This window comes from Salvelinus sp. IW2-2015, linkage group LG14 (genome assembly GCF_002910315.2).
Source record: "Salvelinus sp. IW2-2015 linkage group LG14, ASM291031v2, whole genome shotgun sequence".
NCBI lineage: Eukaryota > Metazoa > Chordata > Actinopteri > Salmoniformes > Salmonidae > Salvelinus > Salvelinus sp. IW2-2015.
The window spans coordinates 17,508,148-17,529,921 of record NC_036854.1 but is presented as its reverse complement, the minus strand read 5'-3'; the positions used below and the strand labels follow the sequence as shown (position 1 = coordinate 17,529,921).

General features: G+C 43.3%; 1 protein-coding gene across 5 annotated transcripts in view; it reads left to right on the top strand.

The window, feature by feature from the left end:
* The window catches only part of LOC111972542 (calcipressin-2), a 122,330-nt gene that overhangs the window by 41,631 nt on the left and 58,925 nt on the right, over positions 1 to 21,774 (top strand). The window lies entirely within an intron of this gene.

The following is a 21,774-nucleotide window of genomic DNA, read 5'->3' as shown; positions in this document are numbered from 1 at the left end:
ACTGTGTACTGTCTGTTTAGGGCCAAATAGCATTCTAGTTTACTCAGTTTTTTTGTTAATTCTTTCCAATGTGTCAAGTAATGATCTTTTTGTTTTCTCATGCTGCCCTGGGACCCTGTGGGGTCTGTTTATGTTTGTGAACAGAGCCCCAGGACCAGCTMGCTTAGGGACTCTTCTCCAGGTTCATCTCTCTGTAGTTGATGGCTTCGTTATGGAAGGTTTGGGAATCACTTCCTTTTAGGTGGCTGTAGAATTTAACCGCTCTTTTCTGGATTATGATAATTAGCGCGCATTATTATTTGGTGTTTTACATTGTATACAGAGAATATTTTATGCAGAATTCTGCATGCAGAGTCTCAATTTGGTGTTTGTCCCATTTTGTGAATTCTTGTTTGGTGAGTGGACCCCAGACCTCACAACCATAAATGGCAATGGGTTCTATCACTGATTCAAGTATTTTTAGCCAGATCCCAATTGGTATGTCGAATTTGATGTTCCTTTTGACGGCATAGAAGGAAGGCCCTTCTTACCTTGTCTCTCAGCTCGTTCACAGCTTTATGGATTTATCTGTGGCGCTGATGTTTAGGCCGAGGTATGTATTAGAGGTCGACCGATTAATCGGAATGGCCGATTAATTAGGGCCGATTTCAAGTTTTCATAACAATCGGTAATCGACATTTTTGGACACCGATTATGGCCATTTACATTGGTTGATGATATTCTATAATATATAATCGTCTTGTTTTCMAAATGATAGTTTCCGGATTTTACCATATTAATGACCTAAGGCTCYTATTTCTGTGTTTTATTGTATTATAATTAAGTCTATGATGTGATAGAGCAGTCTGACTGAGCGGTGGTAGGCAGCAGCAGGCTCGTAAGCATTCATTCAAACAGCACTTTCCTGCATTTGCCAGCAGCTCTTCACGGTGCTTCAAGCATTGCGCTGTTTGATTTCAAGCCTATCAACTCCCGAGATTAGGCTGGCAATACTAAAGTACCTATTAGAACATCCAATAGTCAAAGGTATATGAAACACAAATGGTATAGAGAGAAATAGTCCTATAATTCCTATAATGACTACAACCTAAAACTTCTTAACTGGGAATATTGAAGACTCATGTTAAAAGGAACCACCAGCTTTCATATGTTCTCATGTTCTGAGCAAGGAACTTAAACGTTATCTTTTTTACATGGCACATATTGCACTTTTACTTTCTTCTCCAACACTGTTTTTGCATTATTTAAACTAAATTGAACATGTTTCATTTTTTATTTGAGACTAAATTGATTTTATTGATGTATTATATTAAGTTAAAATAAGTGTTCATTCAGTATTGCTGTAATTGTCATTATTACAAATATATATATAAAAATCGGAATCTGCTTTTTTTGGTCCTCCAATAATCGGTATCGGTGTTGAAAAATCATAATCGGTCCACCTCTAGTATGTATAGTTTTTTGTMTGCTCTAGGGCAATGGTGTCTAGATGGAATTTGTATTTGTGGTCCTGGCGACTGGACCTTTTTTGGAACACCATTATTTTTGTCTTACTGATATTTACTGTCAGGGCCCAGGTCTGACAGAATCTGTGTAGAAGATCTAGGTGCTGCTGTAGGCCCTCCTTGGTCTCTCTTTCTCTTTCACTCTCATTTTCTCACTCTCATTTTCTCTCCCTCACTCTCTCTCCTTCTCTCTCGCGCTCTCTCTGTCTCCCTCTCTCTGCAAATATACATAAGTGATGACTTGTCTTCTGGCTGGTCTGACCAGATTAAATTCCCTGTTAGTGGAAGTAGACAAACACTCTGCAGGATGTTTCCACGATGCCAGATATATCTCCCTAGTAGTGCCATGCAGATTGGACGAGTGCATTGCAATCCTGTTAGCTCTCTCTCACTGTCACGCCAGGCCCTGCCACGTTGGGAAGCAGCACACACACACACCGACATTCATGCATGGCCACACACAGACATGCACGCATGCATAGCCACACACACGGACACACAACGTATGCAGTTTCATTAACGTCTAATAATTTATTCATTTCCAGACTAGGGAACATGTCAGAGAAAGTTCAGCGTATGCAAACATTCACATTATTGCCTCAATGCCCCTGAGTGTGTGTGCTCATGTGTGTGTGTGCTCATGTGTGTGTGTGTGTGTGCTCGTGTGTGTGCGTGCCTGTGTATGTGTGTGTTTGCTTAGTAACCCAAACATTGTCCTCGTTATTCTTATAGCACTTAAACCTGCACTGCGTAGCTATGTGTGTACAGGTGTTTTTGTAGACGCCTCTGGCAAGAATGCAGTATTGTTTCTAGATTTGAACACGATATCCCAGAAACCCCTGCTCTCATTGGTAGTCGCGAGACTTTGTGGCCTTGTTATCTAGTGCAGGTATTCCCCAGGGGTACGCGCAGTGCCGTCGGGGTTACGCTAAATAAAAATGTAATTACCATTTTTTCCCCCACATTTTTTAAACAGTACATTTACATTTTCCAATACATTTGGGTTATTTTTATATTTTTCACCTGAGTAGCCTCGTTTCACTGGCAAAAATAAAATTAAACCATCTAGTGTTCAGCGAAATAACAACAGAATGTCAAATACAGGTAGCCTAGTCAAATAATTAACATCCAATCACATTAACCGTTACTCTCTCGCGGGAAACCTTCACTCTTGCGCAGACATTTAGAAACAAAACATGACAATTAGAAAAATAAGCCACGGGAGTATTTTGGGCGAGAATTAAGACGACTTTCGAGTAGTTAGACATGTATAAAAGCAACAGATACCATTAATAAGAAGGGGCTAGAAGGGTCGTATATGGTGAGCTACCGAGTGGCTAGGACAGGCAAGCCCCATACTATTGTGGAGGACTTAATTCTTCCTGCTGCCGCGGATATGGCTGGGACAATGCTGGGGGGAAAGGCCAAAAAAAACGATACAGACAATGTCTTCATCAAACAACACTGTTTCACGACGCATCAGTGACATGGCAGGAGATGTTTTGAAACAATTACTGCTTTGCATACAAGCCAGGGAATTCTATGCGTTACAGCTGGATGAGTCAACAGACATGTGGGACCTGGCACAGCTGGTATATGTCCGTTACATTTATGGAGGGTCAATTAAGGAAGACATCCTCTTCTGCAAACCACTGGAAACCAGGGCAACGTGAGAGGATATTTTTAAAGTACTGGCCAGCTTTGTGATATCAAATGGACTTTGGTGGTCAAGATGTGTTGGTATCTGTGCTAATGGCGCAAAAGCCATAACAGGGAGACATAGTGGAGTGGTAACGAGCGTGCAAGCAGTTTCTTCCGAAGCCACTTCGGTACACTGCAGCATCCACCGAGAGGCTCTTGCTGCCAAGGGAATGCCTGACAGCTTGAAAGACGTTTTGGACACTACAGTGAAAATGGTTAACTTCGTTAAAGCAAGGCCCCTGAACTCTCGTGTATTTTCTGCATTATGCAATGATATGGGCAGCGACCATGTACTGCTTCTACAACATACAGAAGTGTGCTGGTTATCAAGGGGCAAAGTATTGACACATTTTTTTAAATTGAGAGACGAGCTTAAAGTTTTCTTTACTGACCATAATTTTCATTGTCTGACCGCTTGCATGATGACAAGTTTCTCACACGACTGGCCTATCTGGGTGATGTATTTTCTCGCCTGAATGATTTGAATCTAAGATTAAAGGGACTRTCCGCAACTATATTCAATGTGCGCAACAAAATTGAGGCTATGATTAAGAAGTCTGTCTGCATTAACAAGGATAACACACAGGTCTTTCCATCATTGTATGATTTTTTTGTGTGCAAATGAACCCAAGCTTACGGACAATGTCAAATGTGATATAGCGAAGCACCTGAGTGAGCTGGGTGCGCAATTACACAGGTACTTTCCCGAAACGGACGACACAAACAACTGGATTCGTTATCCCTTTCATGCCCTGCCTCCAGTTCACTTACCGATATCTGACCAAGAGAGCCTCATCGAAATTGCAGCAAGCGGTTCTGTGAAAATTGAATTTAATCAGAAGCCACTGCCATATTTCTGGATAGGGCTGCGCTCAGTTTCTTGCTTTGGCAAATCGCGCTGTTAAGACTGATGCCCTTTGCAACCACGTTGTGAGATTGGATTCTCGGCCCTCACTAGCATGAAAATTAAATACAGGCACAGACTGTGTGTGGAAAATGATTTAAGACTGAGACTCTCTCCAATACAACCCAACATTGCAGAGTTCTGTGCATCCTTTCAAGCACACCCTTCTCATTAACCTGTGGTGAGTTATTCACCATTTTTGATTAACAAACGTTTTATATGTAAGATGGCTAACGAAAGAGCAAAATGATTGATTATTATTATATTATTATTTGTGCCCTGGTCCTATAAGAGCTCTTTGTCACTTCCCACGAGCCGGGTTGTGACAAACTCACACTCATTCTTATGTTTAATAAATGTATAGTTTTGTAGCGACCCGCACAGACAGCTGTTGGTTATGTGTTGGTTGTGTTGTACTTACCAGTACCCAGTGTTCGCGGGGTCTGACATGCCAATCAACCTTCTATCTGCCAATCACGGGAATGCCTGGAATGTTCTGAAGCCGGGCATCCTGGTGGTTGGCGGAGTGGCGTGGAGGGGGGTTGGGCAGGGGGATGGAGCATTGGAAGTTAAGACCAGGTTTAGCCTTTGTTCTCTCTCTTATGTCTGGGCTTCACAAGAGAAGGTCACGGATGGTTTGTTGGGTATCTTTCATTTATTTGGCGTGGGCTACGTCCAAACAGTAGCCTGTGTAAAGTTTGGTTAATAAACCGTCAATTCGTTAACTCAAACCTCTGTCTGAACAATTGTTCCTTTATGATCTAGCCAGGTCATTACAGTATATATAGTATGTGTGTGGCAGGCTTACGATGATGGCAAAAAACAACATTTGAGAGTGTGCTGACCCTGGTGCTAGCATGCAGCTGGAAGTTGAATGTTTGAAGGGGTACGGAACTATAAAATGTTTGGGAACCACTGATTTAGCGGAAAACCAGTGTAGCTAGATTGAAGATAATTTACCAATTTTGACTTTGTGGCTGTGGTAACTAGTGACAACCCAACAGATTCGGTGAATTTGAGACTGGATGCAGATTCGATAACAGTTACGGACAAGATTGAAGATTTGAGCAACAATGTCTTCTGAACAGGTAAAKATTTTTTTTATACATGTTATAATATTCACATTGTCAGCCATGTCAAGCGTTGATTGACATGGTAATGGACTAACAGTATTGGAGAAAAGAGGAATAAACTGACCCCTCTGAAGCTGTACGTTACATCGTGACGTGTCACTACGTAACGTACAGCGCGCATTTGCAACTCATTTTGTGCCGTACAGCCTCTTTCCACCAGGGGTAGCCCTTCTCTCGCAGATTAAAATCATGCTTAACCATATACACTTGTAAGAAAACGTCATGATTTTTGTCTAAATTAATATAATTATTGCAAATATTAAACTAATATTTCATGACTAGGGTGCCAATTGCATTTTTTTGCACGTCATTACTGCGAGCCATCATGACACTCAAAAGCCGGAACAGCTGCAGTTCACTTGTGAGGCTAACGTTAGCGCAGCCCTAAACCCCTCTTCAAATTCGACACACACCTTCAAACAGGTATGTGATGAGACATTACATAAACTCTTTATGTTTTATTTACATTTTAAAGTTGATTAGTTGGACAAATCCGGTGTTAAAACCTGTTTTTTCACACAACATATTTCCCCCTTTCAAGATCACTTCGTAGCCTTCGCTCCCCATCCACCATTTTTAAAAAGACCCGACGGAGCTCATTGCCTTCTTGAATCATGCAGAGATGGGCATCATGAAGGGCTCATCATTAATTTTGTTGGAAAGAGGAGAAATTGGGCTTTTCAATGGTATTGATATTACAGTTGATCTGGAAGTATTACGTTTTTTGGGCGCAAAAATAAGGTCAATTGTACGGACCAAGGCGATGTACAAAAGTGAGTGAGTTTACGTTAGTAGTATTATACTCAACTCTTCTGCATGAAAATCATTATTGGTTATTCATAAAAGAGCATGTAGTGAACATTACAATACAATTCTATTAAGGGGTGTGTACGTGTTTTTTCTGTAGGATTCCAGTTTTGAAGAGCCGCAGATCATCCAGAGGCACAGGCATGGCTGCAGAAAGAATTGGACAGGAAGACCTTGAAAGGGCTGCCCGACTGTAAGAAGAGAGGCTGGCCGAGATGGTTAGTAAAAATCTTTCACCTGTGGTACTGTTTACCCGTTTCTCGACAATATAATCATATAACACAACATTTGGCTGCATTCTGTAATTTCATGTAGCTTTTTTTCTTATCATTAAAGGCTAACTTGCAAGAGCTGTCCTTTGAAGAAAGGGGAGAGGTGCTGGAGCTGTCCGCTACCCGCCTACATGAAGTGATTTTTGGCCTCATGGAGTACCGGAGAGCTATCCCAGGGTCTCCGGCCAACCTCGCGAGTGCACCTGCATGAATTGCAGGGAGACTCCTGCACCTTACAACACACAACTGCTGCCATTTCACCACTTCAATATTCCATGTATTTATTAAGTACTGTATGTTTGTATAACAGGTTAACACCTTCCATGACTACACTGTAATTTATTCTTCATTTGGATCCCAATTAGGAAAAATACTCAATTTGGGGATATCTTTGTAAGTTTTTTTGTGTGCATTTTCCTTGGTCTGGGTGATGTCAGTTCAGTACTTTATCAGAATGTTTCCCCTTACACTGTGCTTTTGTTCTTTTTACCAAAGTTACAGAGACTACCTTGTATCCTTGTTTATCTCCCTAATAAAACTATTTGACCTGATTAAAAACAAAAACAAGTATTTTACCTTTATTTAACCAGGTAGGCTAGTTGAGAACAAGTTCTCATTTACAACTGCGARCTGGCCAAGATAAAGCAAAGCAGTGCGACACAACAACAACACAGAGTTACACATGGAATAAACAAGCGTACAGTCAATAARACAATAGAAAAAAAGAAAGTCTATATACAGTGTGTGCAAATGGCGTGAGGTAAGGCAATAAATAGGCCATAGTATCAAGTAATTACAATTGAGTAAATCAACACTGGAATGATAGATGTGCAGATGATGATGTGCAAGTAGAAATACTGGTGTGCAAAAGAGCAGAAAAGTAAATAAAAACAATATGGGGATGAGGTAGGTAGATTGGATGGGCTATTTACAGATGGGCTATGTACAGCTGCAGCGATCAGTTAGCTGCTCAGATAGCTGATGTTTAAAGTTAGTGAGGGAAATATAAGTCTCCAGCTTCAACAATTTTTGCAATTCGTTCCAGTCACTGGCAGCAGAGAACTGGAAGGAAAGGCAGCCAAAGGTGGTGTTGGCTTTGGGGATGATCAGTGAGATATACCTGCTGGAGCGCGTGCTACGGGTGGGTGTTGTTATCATGACCAGCGCTGTTGCGCCTTCTTCACCACACTGTCTGTCCCATCGATGTGGATAGAGGGGTGTTCCCTCTGCTGTTTCCTGAAGTCCACAATCATCTCCTTTGTTTTGTTGATGTTGAGTGAGAGGTTGTTTTCCTGACACCACACTCCGAGTGCCCTCACCTCCTCCCTATAGGCTGTCTCGTCATTGTTGGTGATCAAGCCTACTACTGTTGTGTAGTCTGCTAACTTGATGATTGAGTTGGAGGCGTGCATGGCCACGCAGTCATGGGTGAACAGGGAGTACAGGAGGGGGCTGAGCACACACCCTTGTGGGGCCSCAGTGTTAAGTATCAGCAAAGTTGTTTGCTACCTTCACCACCTGGGGGCGGCCCGTCAGGAAGTCCAGGACCCAATTGCACAAGGCGGGGTTTAGACCCATATACGCTGTCATCTTTCCATGGTTAAATGCAGTGGTTCGCGCTTTCAGTTTTGCGCTAATGTCACCATCTATCCACGGTTTCTGGTTAGGGTAGGTTTTAATAGTCACAGTGGGTACAACATCTCCTATGCACTTCCTTATAAACTCACTCACTGAATCAGCCTATAAATCGATATTATTCTCTGAGGCTACCTGGAACATGTCCCAGTCCGCGTGACCAAAACAATCTTTAAGCGTGGATTCCGATTGGTCAGACCAGCGTTGAATAGTCCCTGTCACGGGTGCATCCTGTTTGAGTTTCTGCTGATAGGAAGGGAGGAGCAAAATGAAGTCGTGATCAGATTTGCCAAAAGGAGGGTGGGGGAGGGCCTTGTATGCATCGCGGAAGTTAGCAGTAGCAGTGGTTCAGTGTCTTGCCAATGCAAGTGCTACAATCAATATGCTGATAGAATTTAGGTAGCCTTGTTCTCAAATTTGCTTTGTTAAAATCCCCAGCTACAATAAATGCAGCCTCAGGATATATGGTTTCCAGTTTGCATAAAGTCCAGTGAAGTTCCTTGAGGGCCGTTGTGGTATCGGCTTGAGGGGATATACACGGCTGTGACAATAACCYCCGAGAATTCTCTTGGGAGATAATACGGTCAGAATTTGATTGTGAGGAATTCTAGGTCAGGTGAACAAAAGGACTTGAGTTCCTGTATGTTGTTACAATTACACCATGAGTCCACCATTAATCATGAAACATACTCCTCCACCCTTCTTATTCCCGGAGAGATGTTTATTTCCATCAGCGCGACGCACAAAGAATCCCGGTGGCTGTACCGACTCCAACAGCATATCCCGAGAGAGCCATGTTTCCGTGAAACAGAMTATGTTACAATCCTTGATGTCTCTCTGGAAAGCAACCCTTGCCCTAATTTCGTCTACCTTGTTATCTAGAGACTGGACATTAGCGGTGGATTGTGTGCGTGCCTCTGAAGTATGACCAGAAGGCCGCTCCGTCTCCCTCTTCTGCGCCGACGTTATTTTGGGTCAGCCTCTGGAATCAGTTCAAATGCCTTGGGTGGTTCGGACAAAGGAACGCTTCGGGAAAGTCGTATTCCTGGTCGTAGTGCTGTTAACTTCGCTCTAATATCCAATAGTTCTTCCCGGCTGTATGTAATAACACTTAAGATTTTCTGGGCTAAACAAACACATTGGATGACCACTAGCAACTTATTGGAGCTTTTGAACTTTAAATAGTCAGATCATTAAACATTAAATAGTCAGGGCCATGGAGTCAGAGTCAGTTGTTTGTCCCTGCCTGTTGTTGTGTTCTAACAGAAGTCAGTGTGTAATTCCCTCAGCTCAGTGGTGTGCCATGGGTGAGTCATACACAGACTCTCTCTGACTGACTGCAGACAGATGTACGCCTGCCTGCCATGGTCACACAGCTACTCAGCCAATGAGATAAGACACAGCATCGCAGGGGACAGAGAGAGTGACGCCAGAGAGAGACCGACATAGCTCCCATCGAACACACATCAATGGATGCACACACGCACACACGAGAGAGAGAGAGAGAGAGAGAGAGAGAGAGAGAGAGAGAGAAGAGAGAGAGAGAGAGAGAGAGAGAGAGAGAGAGAGAGAGAGAGAGAGAGAGAGAGAGAGAGAGAGAGAGAGAGAGAGAGCATCATCTCTTGGCAGTAGTACTGTAGACTACTTTATCACTGACCTCAACCCAGAGTCTCTCAGAGCGTTCACAGTCAGCCAACTGACACCCCTATCAGATCACAGCAAAGTAATCTTACCTGGCCGTGGGAGGGAAATAGGGAGAGAGCGAGAGCACTCAGGGCCGTCTACAGTTAGAAGTGACTTAAGCGGTTGTAATATACAATGGTATCGTATTGGCCAACCTCAAAAATAAAAAAAATTGCATCGGCAGAGGGTAAGTGGAGGGAATCTTTTCTAGTATTTCATGGCKAGGTAAGGTGTGTAGCGCGCGCATGATGGAGTGACAGTCAACTGATGAGTAACTGGCTGTCTTAGCTCCCAGTCTGTACTGCAGGGATCAACTGCAGGCCGGCTAGATTCAGGCAGCGGACAACATTTTTCTTAGGGAATGGTCAGAGGATCGATGCTGGWAGACGAGAAGCAGGCACAGGGAGTGAATGTTGTAMTGAAAAACGGACATGAAACAGAACAGGAACAGCGTCTGGACAGGGGGAAAATAACCACATCAATGATGACACAGGGAACAAACGGTGGAGCACACAGATATAGAGGGGGTAATCAACAAGGTAATGGAGTCCTGGTGAGTCCAATATAGTGCAGCTGCYCGTAATGATGGTGACAGGTGTGCGTAATGAAGGGCAGCCTGACACCCTCGAGCGCCATAGAGGGAGACACCTCAAACACTGCGATGCAGTGCCTTAGACCGCTGCGCCACTCGGGAGGCCTGATGTCACTGTTCAATCCATAATCAGTGTAGATGAAGGGGAGGTGACAGGTTAAAGAAGGATTTAAGTGCCTTTGAACGGGTTATGGTAGTAGGTGACAYGTTCACCGGTTTGAGTGTGTCGAGAACTGCAACGTTGCTGGGTTTGCAAAGCTGTCATCAAGGCAAAGGGTGGTTACTTTGAAGAATCTCAAATATAAAATATATTTTGATTTGTTTAACACTTTTTTGGTAACTACATGATTCCATACTGTATGTGTTATTTCATAGTTTTGATCTCTTCACTATTATTCTACAATGTAGAAAATAGTAAAACCCCCCCAAAATACTTGAATTTGAATATTTATGAAATGCACATTGTTATATTTGGTAACATGTACATTTTTCCTTGCCTCKAACCCCATTTGATGCACTGAACGGATGTGTTGGAGCAAAGTCTACATAAGGGTGCAAATTGAAAACACTCACAAAAGCTCTGACGAAGGTCTTGAGGCAGTTCCGTAAAGCTTAATAAAGAACAGTGATACTAGTAAGAGCAGTGTGTGGATTGATCTTTTCTTTCATGTCCAACAATAAAATAAATAGTTGCTCTGAAAACTTGGGGGGCCAAATAAAATCAACCGCAGGCCGCCAGTTGGGGAACCCCGCTGTACTGCAAGCAATGAGTCTCACACACACATACACACACACACACACACACACACACACACACACACACGCTGCTTATAGCACTGCTGTTACCATTACTGCCGCAGCGGTTTGTTGCCAGCGCCATTTTCCTAGGTCGATGGTCACAAGCACCACACACTAGATGCACGCATGCACGCACACACACACTCTACCTGTTGTCCTTGGTGTCGATTAACAACCCATCTCAGCCTGTCACAGTGGGGTGATGACCATTTTATTACATAAACACACCAGACTCACAAGGACCCGTTTTGTGTCATTGAGCTGAAAATAACATCTGGTATTGGCTTCGATACAGACAGGCCAGGCCCACGTCGCTTAGATAAGTGCGCTGGCTGAGACAGAGGCGGGGGCTGGTTGCACAAACCACTACAGGGTGCTTGATAACAAACGCACACACAGTCAGGCTGTCTGCGTAAGCGGAGCACTTTAAAAGCCACTTGTCCATATCTGAATGGAGAAGAAACATGAGTGACCTGAGCTAGAGAAGGACAGTAACAGCACAGTCAATYGAATACATTCTACTCCTGATATCTGAAGCAAGTGCCTTAAATGTAGGTGAAATGGAATTGATAAGCAGAAGACTTATCTGATGTGCACTTATCAGGGTCAACTGTATACGTTAAAACCAAAACATCAGTTAAAGCCAATAAAGCAATAAGGGCTCCCTCTCTCCCAGGTTTCCTGTAGTAAGTAAAGCCCAGTGCATCCGTTTAGCTGCTTACCTAAGGCCACACAAAGCCATCATCACCCCCGGCAACAACACCTGCCTGCCAGTGTTGGTGGCCGGAATAATCTCTCTGTTGACTGTTGTCGGGAAACCCTTGATTAGATAAAGGAGAGTCACAAGCGAAGGCCTAGCCAGTCTTCTAACCAGTTATTGACGACAACTGTTGATTGGGGAAATGGAACATCTAGTGTTCAGTGGAACAACGGCACAGAGAGACCTTTGTGACCAGCAAGACTCTGCTGGGAACTGGCTGTTGTCAATGGAGTCTCTGGACAACACAGACAGACAGAGCTGTTTCTAGGTTCAAGAAAGAGTGTTTCAACTTTGCACACAACCATACACAAAAATGGCAGTTTTAAGTACTTGTGTGGGCTACACACAAGAAATGCATACAGAAAACTTAGAATTCATAGATGGAAAAAACACACAAGCAATCACGTAAACAAAACAAACCAACGTAACAACACTTGGTGAATCAAACAACAAAAGCTTCCATTGTCTGCAGAGCCCGGGTAGCCGTGAATAGGCTCCGCCACAAGGGTCAATGATTGTTTTCTGTCTTCTATTCACTCACTTATTCCTTTTATTGCAGCTGGTGGATTCTGCCTCCTGCATTCTGTTCTGTGTGTTTGGTTTATTCAGGTGTACTCAGGAGGACTAAAACAATGAAGAGCTGTGTTGTGGTGAATGACAGAGAGAGCCATCCTATCTTCTCTCTTTATTCAGAACCAGTCTGTTACAATGGCCCCTCCCCGGGGGCTCTGGTACTGACTGGGGCTGGCCTGGCTATACCTTGACGAGAATACTGTAGCGCTGCCAGGACCTGATGTGAGGAGGCCCAGAACTAATCTGTGAGGGGCTTTGTTATAGAAATGTCTCTAATCTAAAACTTCTGCCTCCCCTGCAGCACCGCCTCACTGAGCAGCCAGACCCAGTCAGCACAGAGAGGGGAGAGGGGGAAGAGAGGAGAGGGGAGAGATGGAGGAAAGAGAGAGAGAGAGCAAGAGAGGGATGAGAGACAAAGAGAGAGAGGGAGGTAGATGAGGTGGAGATGCATAAAGATTTATATATATATCTCTTTCTGCTCTCTCTCTCTGCTCTCTCTCCATCTCCAGCTCATATATATATGAGATGGAGAGAGAGAGAGGGGGAGGTAGATGAGGTGGAGATGGAGAGAGAGCAGAAAGAGAGAGATATAGAGAGAGGGGGAGGTAGATGAGCTGGAGATGGAGAGAGAGCAGAAAGAGGGAGAAATAGAGAGAGCTGAGAACATGGTGAGGTTGAGGTTCATATAAGGTAAGCAACTGAAGGTGCCGAGGGAAGTGAGAGCGTGAGAGAAAGAAGGGATTCACCAAACGTGAGAACTTGATGGAGAAGGAAAGATAAAGAAAGAAATGGATCCCAGACAATATAAGAGGGGAAATCAAAAGAGAGAATCAATGTATTGTCCAACACAAATGCCAAGGACTAAATAGTATGCCACAAACTGTCCCATAAGAGGCATTGTTGCACATACTGTAGGTGCCAGTCTGCCCATGTGAAGTGGAGACACTGAAGACACAGGGACAAACAGCCATAGATGCATGTCTATCTATCTCTACATTTCTACTTCCATCCCTGGACACAGGAACAAAGCTGCGGCTCTGTCTTCATAGAGCTGTGTAACACACATGACCTAGTCGTATCAGGTCTCCAGTAACATCGGTAAAAGCAGGTGGCTAGATGGAGCCTATTTCCGCTCGATCAGTCTCTGCTACGGGTAACTGCCAAAATATAGGAAACACCAACATAAAGTGTCTTAGTAGGGCGTTGAGGCACCACGAGCCACACCCGCTTCAATGCACCTTGGCATTGATTCCACAAGTGGAACTCTATTGGAGGGATGCGACACCATTCATTCACGACATATTCCATAATTTGGTGTTTTGTTGATGATGGTGGTGAAAAACACTGTCTCAGGGGCCGCTCCAGAATCTCCTGTAAGTGTTTCCTTTATTTTGGCAGTTGCCTGTTTGTCTCTGAGGGAGAGAGGAGTGGCTGCAGAACTTATTTTGCCACACTAATAGTAGGACACGGGGAGGCGTCTCACACCAGCTCAAACCAGCTATCTCTCTCCTCACAGACAATCTCTGCAATGACGTCAAAGAGGCAGTGCACTTGCAGGCAAAGCTACAGCAAGCTCAACTGTGTGCTTTCAGGGGCATATCATGCGTAAAACTTTACAGCTCAGATCCGCTTGCCTGTAGTCATGCATATATATATATATATATGAGAGAGAGAGAAGAGGGGGGGAAAGAGAGAGAGGGGGGGAAAGAGAGAGCACAGAAAGAGGGGGGATAGAGAGAGGGAGAGAGCACAAGAGAAGAGGGGAAAAGAGAGAGGGAGAGAGCACAAGAGAAGAGGGGAAAGAGAGAGAGGAGAGAGCAACAAGAGAAGGGGAAAGAGAGAGAGAGCACAAGAGAAGAGGGGGGAAAGAGAGAGAGCAAAGAGAAGAGGGAGGGAAAGAGAGAGAGAGCACAAGAGAAGAGGGGGAAGAGGAGAGAGACAAAGAAGAGGCGGAGCAGAGAGAGAGACAAGAGAAGAGGGGGAAAGAGAGAGAGAGCACAAGAGAGAGGGGGAAGAGAGAGAGAGCACAAGAGAAGAGGGGGAGAGAGAGAGAGCACAAGAGAAGAGGGGGGAAGAGAGAGAGAGAGCACAGAGAAGAGGGGGAAAGAGAGAGAGAGACAAGAGAAGAGGGGGAAGAGAGAGAGAGCACAAGAGAAGAGGGGGGAGAGAGAGGAGAGGACAAGAGAAGGGGGGAAGAGAGAGAGAGCACAGAGAAGAGGGGGAAAGAGAGAGAGAGCACAAGAGAAGAGGGAAAGAGAGAGAGAGCACAAGAGAAGAGGGGGAAAGAGAGAGAGAGCACAAGAGAAGGGGGGAAGAGAAGAGAGCACAAGAGAAAGAGGGGGAAAGAGAGAGGAGAGCACAAGAGAAGAGGGGGGAAGAGAGAAAGAGCACAAGAGAAGAGGGGGAAAGAGAGAGAGAGCACAAGAGAAGAGTGGGGAAAGAGAGAGAGAGCACAAGAGAAGAGGGGGGAAGAGAGAGATGAGGCAGTGAAAGAGAAAGACAGAAGACTGCAGAGTGATCACCTGATTAATGAGAGGGCTGATGAAAGACTCATGTTGACGTCAATGGACTCAGCTCAGCAGCACACAATGCAGGGAGGAGGGGAGAGGGGGGAGACAAAACGGGAAGATGGGGAGATGAAGACAGGAGAAAGATAAGGAGAAAAGAAGAGGAATAGAAAGAGAACAGAATAAAAGGAAAAAGAGAGACATTGGAGCATGCATCAACCTGATCAGGTCAACCAAACTGAATCAGTAACCGAAAGGTCGCTGGTTCTAATCCCCCAGCCGGCAAGGTGGAAAGTTCTGCCCTTGAGCAAGGTAATTAACCTCCAAAAACAACTACTACCTGGGTGCTGGTGACGTAGACAATGATTAAGGAAACCCCCTGCACCTCTGATTCAGAGGGGTTGGGTTAAATACGGAACACACATTTTGGTTGGATGTATTCAGTTGTGCAACTGACTAGGTATCACCTTTCCATTTTCAAAGACAGTAAAAAAAAAAGTAATACAAATACTGCGCTTATTTTTGGAAAATATATTATTTTATACTAATTCAATTGCTCAGAGATTTTGTTGAACAAGTAATATTTTTTCTCTCAAAAAGATAGTGGTCAAAAGTTTTGGCACCCACTTTTCAATACCTCACCTTATGAGGATAACGGCATTGAGACTTGAAAGGACACATTTTCCAAATCCTTGATATCCTTCATCTGCATTTATGAACTGCCCTCTTCAGTTCAAACCACAGGGTTTCAATTGGGTTCAAATCTAGGAGTCTGAGAGGGGAGCTGGAGCCTAGTGTGCTCTGGGAAGTCAAAAGCGTTTCCTTGGTTACTGGAGAGCACCAGCAGAGGGGGAAGTGTCTCAATGCACCAGGGCATCCGCTCTGAAATGTCATTGAAGATAGACAGCAGAGCAGAGCAAAGCAGACAGACGGTGCAGGATTAGGGCCAATTTCTCGTGGATTAGGGACTATTTCTATGGGATTAGGTCCATTCCTCTGCTATGGGGTTTGAGACTGACCCACAGAACAGTTTTCTGGTAGGGATTATTATATATCTCCATCTGAATAGGTCAGGTGGATGGAGGAAGTGCGTAGAATACCATGGTAGTGGAGACCGAGACAAAGATACAGTGGAACAGCAAGTTAGGTTGTTACAGCTCGCAATGCTACATTTTTAAACAGTCATGCATGGAATAATGTGTAACTCAGAACATACTCAGCTGAGTATGGCAGATTTCATAACTCATGGACTCAAAGCATCATAGTATATTATAGCTGTCTGTCTGTCTGTTTGTGTTGTTAACCAGGAAGTAAAGTAACCTGATAGAGCAACAGCAGAGTCCTGCCCAGTCTGGATTTAACATCGGGAACTATAAATAGCAGCACAGCCAGCCTGTCAGGATGTTAACTGAGGAGCTTCTCCTCTCCTGAGCAGCACAGAGAGAGAGACGGCAGGGGAAGAAGAGTTCATAAAACACTGCGCTCTTTATTTAACTAGGCAAGTCAGTTAAGAACAAATTCTTATTTATAAACCCAGATGACGCTGGTCCAATTGTGCGACGCCCTATGGGACTCCCAATCCCGGCCACTTGTGATTTAGCCTGGATTTGAACCAGGGTCTGTAGTGACGCCACTAGTGCTGAGATGCAGTGCCTTAGACCACTGCGCCACTCAGGAGCCCACAAATAATAGGTCTTTATGTAATATGTAATAAATCAAAGCAAATAACAATGTTGGGATATATTGGGATTAAGCAGTTTCCTTAAATAAATGCAATGCGGCCGGGCAAATCGATTAAGTGCTGGGATTTGGTCGGTTTTTCTGCGAGGCGAGGGATTAAGGCTCTTGTGTAAGCCCCTGAATGAGTCAATATTTGACAGCTCTGGACTGGACCTCCCTGTTTTTGATCCTGTCTGAAGAGGTGAGGGACGGCTGAGGAATGTGTGTGTGTGTGTGCCTGCATGTGTACCTCTCTTCATTTTCACGTTATATCCTTGTTTCCAGGAAAGGTTTAGTAAGCAGACAATTATTACATCCAATGTCCTTAGATTTATACAGCTGAAGACTTCATTTAGCTCGGTTTAAAATGAAAATATGAACATACAAATAGGTTATCAGTCCAAAGACATGGAGTCAGTCTCCCTGAGGCCTGCAGCTGTTTCAATATGGTGAAACTACGCCTGTAAAATATGTTTTTCAAAAGAAACATTGAAGATCTAATAGTCAAATCACAGTATAAAAGCAGGTGAGCTGGTTCTACTATTTTTGGACATTTTCTGGTGTTTTGTGGTGGAAACCTGAGCGGGTTGAGCATAACACAGTAATCCTGTTACCCAGAGATAGACAGGCTAGAAATGGTTAAAAAAAAAATTGTGTGTTAGCTTGCATTCAATTGCAACTTCCTGCTGCACACATCAAGCTTCCATTCCGCCTGTCACAGGGGGATTCATGGTTGAATTAAGATGAAATCGTCAACCCTGTTATGGTCAACCCTGTTATGGTCAACCCTGTTACGGTCAACCCTACTTTATTTGGCACTTAATAAGCCCTTACTATAGTCATTTTAACCTCTTGAGATGGGAAAAAGTGTTTTTTATAACATTGAACATGTGCTCTTTATGACAGAATGTTCAAATTTGGAGAAATCAAAAGTATTTTTTGACCATGTTACACTTCTCAAAAGACACCGAACGACCCATTGTGTGACAGCCAGGGACCATTGACCTTTGAACTACTATCTCCATTCTATATAATAGAGTATCTGCTGCAGCACACATGATCTAGGTAACTCCAAACCACCAACACGACACATAGCCATTGTTTTCCACTAGCTCAGGCTGTTTTCAGCCAGGTACTTTTTCCACTTAAATTAGCTAGGCTACTTTTCAATTCGCTAGTCCAAAAAAACTCTTCCGAGCCCTCTCCCGCTAGAATGAACGACATGCATCTTCTAGCCGTCTATTGATAGGACAGGCGGCTGTCAGTCACAAAGTGAGCGATGACAGGGAAACTGTTGGTTTGACCGTCTGCTGTCTGTCCCGCCTCTCGGTACCTGGGTGTGTGTGTTGTGTGCGCTGTGGTAGCAGTTGAATTTCTTTAAATGGAGGGAGAAAGCATGAATTAGCATGTTCCATATCATTTGGTGATGATAGTCAAAATCCTCTTACCCTATTGTTTTCTGGCACTGCAGGGTTTTTCACAATTAACAGATTCCCGTTTGTATCAGGAATGGTCCACCACCCAAAGGACATCCAGCAAACTTGACACAACTGTGTGAAGCAATGGAGTTAACATGGACCAGCATCCTTGTGGAATGCTTTCGACACCTTGTACAGTCCATGCCCTGAAAATATGAGGCTGTTCTGAGGGCAAAATGGGGTGCAACTCAATATTAGGAAGGTGTTCCTAATGTTTTGTACACTCCGTGTATGTCCATGGTACTGCATCGGCACTAAAGATCTCATTTGTATTTTTGATATGAAGTCCATCAGGACTTTCCAGACAGTGGCGTTAAAGTGAGGGACTCGTCAGTAGCCTACTGTATTGCATCGGTAAGAGAGCTGTTCATTTGGCTCCCTAATTTGCATACTCGTAGGCTTTTTGGTGATTTTTTTTTTTCTTTTTATCTGCCTATAAGTTAGAAAAACATTCAATGAAGATGGTGAATCCTCCTCACTACAGGAACAATAGGTAGGCTAGTGGAGAGAGCCTCACTCTGGTGCAAAATATGATAAAAGAAAATTGATTTAGTTGTTTTGAAAGCTCATTTCAAAGATATTGATATAGGTGTCGACAATGGAGTAGTCACCTGCTGTTTTCTGTGTAGCAAGCCCATGCTTAACACCTGCTTCATTCTTCAATCATATCAACTCCATGTTTAACACCTGCTTCATTCTTCAATCATATCAACTCCATGTTTAACACCATGCTCATCTTCCAATCATATCAAGGCCTGTTTAACACCTGTTCATTCTTCATATATCAAGCCCATGTTTAACACCTGCTCATTCTTCAATCATATTCACTCCCATGTTTAACACCTGCTTCATTCTTCAATCTATTCAACCCATGTTTAACACCTGCTTCATTCTTCAATCATATCAAGCCCATGTTTAACACCTGCTTGCATTTCTTCATCATATCAGCCCATGTTTAAACCTGCTTCATTTCAATCATATCCTCCATGTTAACACCTGCTTCATTCTTCATCATATCAACTCCATGTTTAACACCTGCTTCATTCTCAATCATATCACGCCCATGTTTAACACCTGCTTCATTCTTCAATCATATTCAAGCCCATGTTTAACACCTGCTTCATTCTTCAATCATATTCAAGCCCATGTTTACACCTGCTTCATTTCTTCCAATCATATCAAGCCCTGTATAACACTGCTTCATTCTTCAATCATTCATCAGCGCCCATTTTAACACCTGCTTCATTCTTCAATTCATTATCAACTCCATGTTTAACAACCTGCTTATTCTTTGAATCATATCAAGCCTGTTAACACCTGCTTCATTCTTCAATCATATCAAGCCCATGTTTAACACCTGCTCATTCTTCAATCATATCAAGCCCATGTTAACACCTGCTTCATTCTTAATCATATTCAAGCCCGTGTTAGTCAGCAGAATCTTACAGGATTCTTTAAAGGCCAGTGCAGTCAGAATGATATGTTTCCTTGTGTTTTTATATATATTGTACAGCTGATGGAACTAACACTGTAAAAGTATGAAAAAACATCAATCCGTCCCTACTGGAGCCACGTTTCTCCCTCTCCAATGAAAGCGGCCTCTGGTCCTGCTACCCTTGGCCTGCCATATACACCTGGTCCACATGCCTCTCCTCATCCCTATCTGTCTGTCAGGCTGCCAGGAAGGTTACTGTGTCTCTGTTTACATAACTTTATCTAACTTTATCTTCACTCAACAATACACACACCAACAAGTCCACAGCTGTACAACTCATGACCCAGGGACCAGGAGTCCTCACAAGGATGAGAAACTAGACAATTCGGACAATGGGACATTTCGCTGGTCCCCACAAGGAAAAGGCTATTTTAGGCTTAGGGGTTTAGGTTTAGGCTCAGGGTTACAATTAGGGTTAGGAGTTAAGGAAGGGTTTCGTATTATGTTTGGGTTAAATTAAGGTTATGGTTAGGGAAAGTAGGATTTTCAATGGGGAATCAATTGTTTGGTCGCCACAGTAATAGTAAAACAAACGGTGTGTGTGTGTTGTGTCTTGTTGTGTGTGTGTGTGTGTGTGTGTGTGTGTGGTGTGTGGGTGTGGTGTTGTGTGTGTGTGTGGTGCGGGTGTGTGTGTGTGTGTGTGCGTGAGTGGTCGGGGGGTGTCGGAGGCTGCTTTTCCATTAAGAAAGTACGATATAATGCTGCAGGATCGTTCTGTCAATACACATGAATAGGAGAGAGAAAGAGGGTGAGAGATAGAGCAGTGAAATAAGAAGGAGAGATGGAGAGGAGAGAGGCAAACACATTCTACCCTATAGTGTACCTGGTTAGTATACAGTCACACTATACCTCCATATAACCTCCATGTAATAAACGGCCCTTTGCCTCAGCTTGACTGGTGTTCTGTGCGTTGTATGTATTCCCATAGAGATAAGTACTGTTCATATCTATGTGTATTCCATGGAGGTAAATGAGTTGGCTGTATTCCATGAAGCCTCTGTTGTTAACCCTGGACAAACAGCTGCGTTTGACCACTGGGTGGCTCAGATACTAAGACCAAGAGTATGAACACAAAAGCACCCCTGTGAAATAACGTCAGCATTAGACCCATGCATTATTCCTCATCATTTCATCCTTAGATATGTCACACATACCTTAATAGAAAATGTAAGTCAAAGTCAAAGTCACCCAGTAAAATACTACTTGAGTAAAAGTATAAAAGTATCTGGTTTTAAATATACTTAAATACAAGTAAATACTATACAGTTCCTTATATTAAGCAAACKAGGCACCCCCCCCKAAAAAATGACCGACAGCTAGGGGCAGACTCCAACACTCAGACATCACAAAGGCAGTATTTGTGTTTAGTAAGTCCGCCAGATCCGAGGCAGGAGGGATGACAATGCGTTATATGGATAGGTGAGTGAATTGGACCGTATTTAAAAATATATATATTTCACCTTTATTTAACCAGGTAGGCCAGTTGAGAACAAGTTCTCATTTACAACTGCGACCTGGCCAAGATAAAGCAAAGCAGTGCGACAAAAACAACAACACAGAGTTACACGTGGGATAAACAAACGTACAGTCAATAACACAATAGAAAAAATCTATATACAGTGTGTGCAAATGTCGTAAGTTTGGTTGATTGCTGTCCTGCCTGAGCATTCGAAATGTAACGAGTACTTTTGGGTGTCAGGGAAAATGTATGGGAGTAAAAAGTACATACAGTACCTTCAGAAACTATTCACATCCCTTGTCACTGGCATACACACAATACCCCATAACGTCAAAGTGGAATTATGTTTGTTTTTTAACAAATTTATCAAAAATGAAAAGCTGAAACATCTTGAGTCAATAACTATTCAACCGTTTGTTATGGCAATGTCAAAATGTACTTCAAAATGTATGTCAAGACCTGAAAATTATTGTCTAGCAATGATAAACAACCAATTTGACGGAGCTTGAATAATTCTTTAAGAATAAGGGCCAAATGTTGCACAATCCAGGTGTGCAAAGCTCTTAGAGACTTACCCAGAAAGACTCACAGCTGTAATCGCTGCCATGGGTGCATCTACAAATTATGGACTCAGGGGTGTGAATACTTATGTAAATGAGGTATTTCTGTATTTTATTTTCAATACATTTGCAAACATTTCTAAAAACATGTTTTTATTTTGTCATTATGGGGTATTGTGTGTAGATGGGTTAT